Source organism: Podarcis pityusensis (genome assembly GCF_964106645.2).
Source record: "Podarcis pityusensis genome assembly, chromosome: 6".
NCBI lineage: Eukaryota > Metazoa > Chordata > Lepidosauria > Squamata > Lacertidae > Podarcis > Podarcis pityusensis.
Window position 1 is genome coordinate 79310551 of NC_138030.1, and position 9137 is coordinate 79319687.

Genomic DNA, 9137 nt, shown 5'->3' on the forward strand with positions numbered 1-9137 from the left:
CTGGAAGGACAGATCCTGAAGCTGAGGCTCCAGTTCTATGGCCACCTCAAGAGAAGACTCCCTGGAAAAGATCCTGATGCTGAGAAAGATGGAGGGCACAAGGAGAAGGGGATGACAGAGGACGAGATGGTTGGACAGTGTTCTTGAAGCTACCAGCATGAGTTTGACCAACTGCGGGAGGCAGTGGAAGACAGAAGTGCCTGGCGTGCTCTGGTCCATGGGGTCACGAAGAGGCGGACACGACTAAACGACCAAACAACAACAACAAGTTGCTTTGGGAGACGATAATCAGGCATAGCCCAGTTCTGTGAAGCTTGGAGGAGGGTGTGAGGCATCTGGGCTTTAGCAGTACAGTGGTACCTTGGGTTGAGAACTTAATTCGTTCTGGAGGTCTGTTCTTAACCTAAAACTGTTCTTAACCTGAGGTACCACTTTATCTAATGGGGCCTCCCACTGCTGCTGTGCCACCACTGCACAATTTCTGTCCTCATCCTGAAGCAAAGTTCATAACCTGAAGTACTATTTCTGTACAAGCCAAGCCCTGGCTCCATGGCTCACCTGAATTAAGGGAATCCTCTTGCCACCAAGTTGGGAGAGACCCCCTTCTTTCGGCATTGAATGGCCACATGCTCAGAGCGATGGCGGCTGTGCTGCTGCTTCTAAGTCCAGCTCAGCTTCAGCCCCCCCTTGTGCCCCCTTCTAGAACCCACCGCTCTCAACCAACTCTCACCTGCCCCCCATTCAAACTCCCTTTCCAAGCATCTGCCAATCTTCCGTCTCCACCAGAATTCCACTCTCTCTCTTCCCCCTCCCTCCCCGCTTGACATTCCCTTTGGAATTGTAATAGCATCACCTCACAATAATAATATTCAAGACATATGTGTCTTTACTTTGAATACCAGAAGAACTGTATATAGTAGATAGTAGGGTTTAGCTTTGTCTTTTGTCTGGAGACAATAAACACTTTGTTAATTTGAACTGTGTGGGAGATGAGTTTTGGCCTTAACCAGGAAGGAGCTGTTCTGCTGAGAGCAGGAAATCTTTGAAGCGTCTGCTAGCGCACCACGTACTCTGTTGATACATCACGCTGGTTGAAGTGTGGTGATCTACCAACTGACCTCCACAAGTCACCAATATCTGAGATGTTTCAAGATATAGCAGTAAAACAGGGATTGGGGAACCTATAACGCCTATCATCCCTGACCATTGGCTCTGCTGGCTGGGGCTGCTGGAATCTGGAGTTCAGCAACTTCTAAAGGACTACACATTACCCATCCCTGCAGCAAAGCACACTCAGACATCTGCTTGCCATAGCATCTTGCAACATCTGAAACCTCCAAAAGAAAGAAAGGGCCACTTGTACACATATTGGAGCAGGGAGCAGGTCTTTGAGGAAGGGGAGCAATAGAAAACAATGGAAGTTACACCAGAAGTTGTACCAAACATGAGAAAAGAGGAGAGCGTACTACTAGTGGTAATCACATAAAACTTCACACTCTGATGCTAATTACTATTATTTATAGGATAAGCCAATTAAATACTACAACAAGTTAAGTCATACTCCTCTCCTATGCTGATACAAATGTATAAAGCACAGTAAGAGCTGCAGCTGTACAGCAGCTGCTTTAGATAAGGAATAGTGTTTGCCCTCTGAAATGCAATTGCGGCAGGTTCAGTGTGGTGCTCTGATATGGCAAGAAAGCCAGTGAATAATTAAATATTGCCTTTTTGTTTCCTTGGAGGGCCTTGTGTTTATTGCACTGGTTTCTGGATTCTCAGGGTGCTTGATCATGAAACAGGACTGTAGACCAGCACGCTGCCGGACATTTGTAATTGTTTTGGGACAAAACTAAGGCACTGAATTGCTTGATACTGAAAAGCCCCAAATCACAGCACCTGGAAAAGATTAAAGTCCCTTTCACACATTCTCCACATGAACACACATGCAAAAATGTTTTGCTGATTTCATCTGAGTTTTATTGATAATTATTTCAATATGTGCATGGCTTAAGAGATTTATTTGATTAAGCCATCTATACATTTTTGTAAGAAAAAGAAAAGAACAGAAGATGCTGAATATGTGGAATGGAAAGGGGGATCACATCCACCCACCATACATTTAAAGCACACTTATACCACTTGAATATTCATGGGGAATTCTGGGAACTGTAGTTTCTTTAAGGGTGTTGGGAATTGCTGGTCTGTGAGCTTAGCACCATTAACAAACTACAGTTCCTAGGATTCTTTGTGGAAAGTCATGACTCTCAAAATGGTAAAGAGTTCCTTAAAAGAGTGGTGTGGATGTGACGAACGTGGCAGCAGATTCCGATTCTGACATCTTTACCTCATTGATTTACAAAACAAAAACCATCTCTATTTTTAAACCATTGGAGAGTCATCATAAGAAAGGACTAGCCTTCTGCTTGACATCTAGTTCAATGTGCAGCTGTTTTTGGATGGATGAACATGCAGACATGGGAAGATAAGTGCAAAGACAGTTCTTAATATTCAATGTATATGAATTGATACGATACGATACGATACGATATCTTTATTGTCATTGTCCCTTGCGGAACAATGAAATTGAAAACTACATAAAACTACATAAAAACTACACAAAACTACATAAAACTACATAAAAACTACATAAAACTACATAAAACTACATAAAAACTACATAAAACATTCAAAAAACCCTAAAAACTCTAAATTGCATATGCTAGGATAATTTTGAGAGAGATGATGTTTGCATGCAAAGCAGACACCCTTTTGTGTCTTCTGTGTGGCTTGTCATGGCCAGCTAAATCTTGAAATTTGAAGGAATTGTATCAATTTCAGAAACTCTTTCCGAAATAAAAGGTTGAGATGCAGTGAATGTTCATTATGACCTTCCTAATCTGACTCACAAAAGTTATTTAAAGAGGACTGTGATTTCTGCCTGGTAAATTAAAGTGCTCCAAATATTTCGTTGTCATTCAGTTTGACAACATTTGACTTTATTTGTTTTTTGAGTATGGTTTCAAGATTAAGTGCAATGGGGCAGCAGTTAAACATAAGAAGAGCCTGCTGGATCAGGCCAATGGCCCATCTAGTCCAGTATCCTGTTCTCACAGTGGCCAACCAGATGCCTGTGGGAAACCAGCAATGCAGAACCTGAGCACAAGAGCAGTCTCCTATCCTGCAGTTTCCGGCAACTGGTATTTAGAGCTCAACTGTCTCCAGCCATGAGGGCAGAGCATAGTCATCATGGTCACCGATAGGCTTATCCTCCATGAATTTGTCTAATTCTCCTCTAAAGCAACCCAAGTTGGTGCGAATCACTGCCTCCCATGGGAACAAGTTCCATAGTTTAACTGTACATGAAGAAATAGTTTCTTTTATCTGTCCCCAACCCTTCCAACATTCAGCTTCATTTTCTGCTCTCAGTTCTATTAGCAAACTCCAGACTTACAATTTTCTTCAGGATCATAGATGTATGACTGAAAAACAGGTCATGGAACTTCTGAATGGCAGGCTATTTTTATTTCTTTGTCCAATTAAGCCTTTTATCCACTTGAACATCAAACATAGTTTGGCTTGGGACATTGCTATGACTACACTATTGTCATAGCAATAATGTTCTGCAACAATAGGAACTGGAGGCTTTGAGCCATCCTAGTAACAAACATGCATATAACAACTATGCAAGGCACGAAATATCTAAAATGCTAAGAACGTTCATTCCCCACATCCTGTTAAGGTACATTTTAAATACAGCAGTGTAAGGCAGTAGAGAAAGGAATCCAAGATTAAGCTAAATGGATATTGTACTGATAATATAATTAGTAATCTCTTTTAGCATGCATTTAGTGTTTAACACCATCAGCTGGTTCTGTTAAAGCACATTTATAGCTTTATATTGGGGATCAGTTTTTCTGATTCAGATGTAACAAGAAACTTTGGTTTAAAGTAACCATGATAAAAGTGGCAACTGTGGTACAAAAGGAGAGGATGGGAGGAAGGGGGTGAGCAGGCACAATATGGATTCCTAGCTAAACAAGCCATGATTTATAAAGCCAAGTTTGTTATGTCCAAGTCAACTCATGTTTTTAAGCCAGCCAACCAGTAGCTGTTAAAGTGTTCTGGGTTTTAACCAACTAAGTCATCTTCAGGGAGGACCCATGAAAACCAATGGATTTAAGTTAGTCAAGTCCATTAATTTCAGTGGGTCTACTCTGAGTACTACTTAGATGGATACAACCTTCTGACCTCAATGGCTTCATCTATGAAAAAGGTCTGAACCAATGTCAACCTGAAGGTAATCAGTCTATGCTCTAAGGTAATTACTTAGACCTATCTCTGTTCCAGACAGTAGAAATTTACTGATATATGCAATAAGTCCGAGGATCAGATCTAGGGCTGTTGGTTTAAGTGTCTGAATGCAGCAGCGTGGTAAGCAGCAGTACCTTCCTGTCCCAGTGCTCAATATGACTATTTCACGACCATTTTAGCAGGCAGCCCTATAGGTGCTCCATGTATTCTCTCACTCCCTTGAAGCTCTTAAAAGGTAGGGTATCTGGCAGTCATAAGCCACAACTGAAACACCCAGTGAATTGGCTGTTCTGATGGCTGTTGCTTGGTTGCCATTGCTCAAATCACAAATAGGTCAGTTGTGTGTCTTCTGTTCGACAGGCTGACAGATGACTTCGGAGGTCCAAGTCTGGCTTAAAGATAAAGAACCGTAAGAAGGGAAAGCAAGGTCTATATGTTGCCCGTCAACAGTTATCAGCACCTTGGACAGCAGACTAAACAGGCACAGAAGTAAATCCTGGTCAGAGTCTTCCCCACTATAGTGAGATCTGTATTGCATTCTTTATTTGAGTCATTGCAATTATTTTAAAATATGAAAATGTTAAAATTTATATAAAAATCTGTGCCCCCTTTTATGGCAACACGTTTCCTCTTTGGGATGAAGGTCACACTAATCGTGACTCCTCACTCCTATTTCACCTTCTGCTTTCTCTCTCTCCTCCTCTCTGCACCCCACATTAAAGTTTATTTTCTAATTCTCCCCATGGCTGAGTAAGGTTCATAATGAGGTTTACCTAGATGTCATGCTTCCATTTTATTTTATATATCTATCTAAGGGTTTAATTTTTTATATGTAGACTGGCTGGAGAACCTTGGTTATTGGGTGGTATATAAATACTGTAAATAAAATACTGTAAAAGATGGGAAGGGAAAGGAGACACATACCATCCCTTTGATCTGAGGTTTGGTACTATTTTCATCCCATGGGCCGTATTCCCTCAATGGCTACATGGAAAGTGGTGGGTGGAGCCAGAGGCAAAATGTAGGTGAAGCAATTGATGTGACTCTTAGCTCTATACAGTTACCTACATTCCAGCCATGCCAATGCCAGAGGTTTCTACACACACACACACACACACACACACACATCCCTCTGTGGGATGAGGCACTGTTGAGTCCACCACTCAGAAGTTCTTTTTAGCAGAGGGGAAACATGTATCAATGCATTTGCTTAATGTGAAATTCAAATCAAATCTGAAGGTTCTTTCACCAAGTAGGCATCTGAGGAATTCTGAGGAGAAGCCCAAATTTAACTGGACAGGATGCACATGTTCAAATGTTTGAGTGTTCCACATAGGAACATTGAAACAAACCTTCAGACAAAAATAAAATCTGAGGAACTCTGAGATCCTATCAAGCTGTGCAGCTACTGATGATGGGAACCTTTTCACTTTCCTTTATTAATGGGATCCCATATGTATTTTAATCCACCACTCTGCACATTCAAAGTGACCTACATATTCATTTAAAATCAACAGAACAAATAATGCCAAGGCAACATCAAGCAAATCCTTGTTCCTCCACCTTTTCTTTTCTTTTCTTTTCAAGCAGGAATATATTTGTCAAGATCAGGAAACTTTCTCCACCCTGACCCCATAAGAGATAACAACTGCAAGATATATTTTCCCCCTCTAGAAACATGCAGGGATATGGAATGCTCCATCTGTGGTGGTCTTGGTTTGAATGTGTATATTGGTATAGTATTTCAGTAACAAAACCACAATATATAAACCAAAATATATAATCAGTACCAATAAAGAAAAACACAACACCCATACTGTGATACAAACTCAAAACCAATCCAGCTATAGCCACCCAAAACTAGGGCGGAGGGGGGGGACTAAGTAAATTTCCATTAAGACCCAACCAACACATGCCTCCAGAAGGAAGATATTCCAGAACTTGGGTAATGCTAGTATTTTATAGCCATTAATGTCCTCTTCAACTTGTGCTCCTACTGCTCACTCTCAGCTAAGAACCACAGGACAAGAGCCCTACAGTTCATGCCCTTGCCATTCACCAGCTTTTATATAGTACCAAGGGAGGTGGGAGAAGAAGAGAAGCAAACAGTGAGGCACCCCAATGTCTCTTCCACAAAACATATGGCTCCACACCTCCAGCAGCCCTTGCTACTATATGATGAGAAATGAGGACTCTCCTTTGCTGGAGGCATTTAAGCAAAGGCCAAATAGCCATCTGACAGGGCTGTTGCAGTAGCATCCCATTTGCAGATCCTGCAACGGACAAATGGTGTTGGAATGGATGACCTTCAAGCTATTGCCCAGCTCTGTGGGGCTTTTTTTTTATCACACACACACACACACACACACACACACACACCACACAGCCTTATTTTGACAAGAAGGAAGTTGAAAAGATTCTGATAAATTGAATCATTTAACTCTACGGTTTGTATTTCTACTTGATGCCCATCTCTTAAAACATAAGCCTTCCTCCACATGCACACAAACTGAGTAGTTTTTAAACTTTTCAGTGATATATTATGTTTTTCTAGAAAGCCTCGAGGGGAAATATTGTGCTCCAGGTATTGAAGAGAATTTCATACTTAAGAAAAATTATCACATATGGTAGTTTTTCCACCTCAGGAAGAAAAAAAAGGGAAAGGAAAGGCTCTTTATAGATCTTAAGTTGAAATCTTTAAAGTATTAACAAATGCTTTATCTAAGGATCAAACACCCTTTGAAGGATGGTAAGTAAAAGCGCAGCTGAGTCTCTGCAGGCTTCAGGTTGCAAAATTCTCTCTCTAGTGCATGTATCATTTTCTATATGTCGGGAGGAAGCTTGGTTTGACTTCCCAATTTGTCCCAGCACACAAGTTGTATGTGTGAAGGAATACGGCATGAACAAAGACCAACCTGCTCCCCTTTGAAATAAAAACAGCCAAAAATCTCAGCAACAAGGTGACAGTGGCACTATAATGTGGTTCCCACAAATAAACGGCATCCATGATGTTCTGTATTGGGCAGGAGGCAGGGCAGGAGGTGCAACTGGCTCAACACTTGATCTTTAGTTTCTTTGCTTTTCCACTTCCTGTCTGCCTAGGAAGTGGGTTCAGTGAGGAGGGCAAAGAGAGAAGAGAGGAGGGAAGGAAGGACGGCAGGAGAGAGAGAAGAAGAAGAGAAAGAGTGACAAGAGGAAAGTGGGTGGACTACCATCAGTGCTGGCCCCATTCACTTTTGACGTCAGCTCCACCGACCCTCGACTTTGGCCCCATTCATTCTTGATATGAGAGATCCCCCCCCCCCCCGGGAAAGCAGTACTTAACATGAGAAAGGTTCCCAACCTCTGCTCTAACATTACCCCAAAACTGGCAGCAGGTGGCTTGTCACACTCTAATGGCATCATTGCCAATCAGTTCCTCGAGCATAGAAGTTTTTTAGTAGCCCATTTCCCCATATGCACATGTTAGATATTTTCATGCCACATAAGAAGGAATTAACCAACTCTTGAAATGCTTCCATGCCTAATCACCTGGAGGAGATTCTTACTCACCACAGAGGACTGGGCAAATGGCTATTTACAAACATGTTATTGCCACAATACTGTAAGTACAGCTCTGCCTCTTCCATTTTCCTTCTCTTTTGTGTTTGTGTCATGTGTCTTCTTAGACTGTAAAGCCTGCAAGCAGGGATTGTATACTCTTAATCTTTGCAAGATGCCTAGTCTCTTCCGAGGCACTTAATAAATCATTTTCCATGCCCAATAGTCTGTGAACAGCATAAGTTTCACTGACCATTGCATTACAGAAACTTTTCTTGAGGGCTTGATTAGGGTGTAATGAAGTTCTGTGTCTTAAATATCTGGGGAGAGCTTTTTTTAATGATATAAAGACCCTTTTAGCCAGTTTTATGTGCACACTATCATCTGCTTATATTGGTGAAGCAGCCTTTTTCATGCTTTGTCTCTAATGTTATTCCCGGGGGGCACATTAACCAGATCCACTGGTATTAGTCAGTGTGTACTTAAAAGCTCCCTTGATATGCATGCTGTCTTTAAATTGCTTGGTATTGCCAAGTAGAGCTGTTTAAATCATGGCTTGCATGTATGTGTCTTTATTTCCCCCCACAAAATTGTTGTTGCCATACTACATGGTTAAGAAACTACATGGTGAAGAAAATTAGCAACAAAAGCCTTGGCTTTTTCCAATAACTCTCCCCACCTTTCAAAAATGTGCAGAGCTCATGAACCCACTTTGAATCAAGATGAGCAGTTTCCTATCAGCCCCACCATTTGCCTGTGACAAGATATAAGCTTTGTTGTTCTCAAAGTTTCGCTCCCTCAATCAATTCCTTCCTTTCTCTTAATAAAATAGAATTGTACATCTAATTCCTGCCTTGTCATTGCCTGTAGTTATTTAGCTGATGCAGAGAGTCAATTATCCCCAGCCAAAAGTGGCAGAAAATTCATGTGAATAGAAAATGTACATTATTCTGATGGCATCTGACTTCCCATTCTCACTTCAGTATTCACAGCAAGAAAGTGATAACACCATGGATAACGAACAGCACATTTCCCACATAAATTATTTAGGGATGGCAAACCCACGAATCCATAGAGCAATGCACATATGTGATCATTTCAGACTGTACTCAGATGTAGCGTTTATGCGTTCTAGCGAAGATGTCAGAAATCCATGGCTTTGCGTCTATTGAAGAAAGGGATATTTTCCCTTTAAGTGCCAGATTTTCTGTTGCTGAAAACCATGCCTTTCGGATTTGGAAACAGGAGCAACGATCCAAACAGTGTGCAAAAAGTGAGCATATATT

At 41.4% G+C, this 9137-nt stretch overlaps 1 long non-coding RNA gene across 1 annotated transcript; it reads left to right on the plus strand.

Annotated features, from left to right (window-relative positions):
* The first annotated feature begins 3654 nt into the window (after positions 1 to 3654).
* LOC308479747 lies at positions 3655 to 4805 on the plus strand. The gene is made up of 3 exons (XR_013987811.1): positions 3655 to 3739; positions 4205 to 4318; positions 4672 to 4805. It is a non-coding gene; the product is annotated as an uncharacterized lncRNA (long non-coding RNA).
* The last annotated feature ends 4332 nt before the right edge of the window (positions 4806 to 9137 follow it).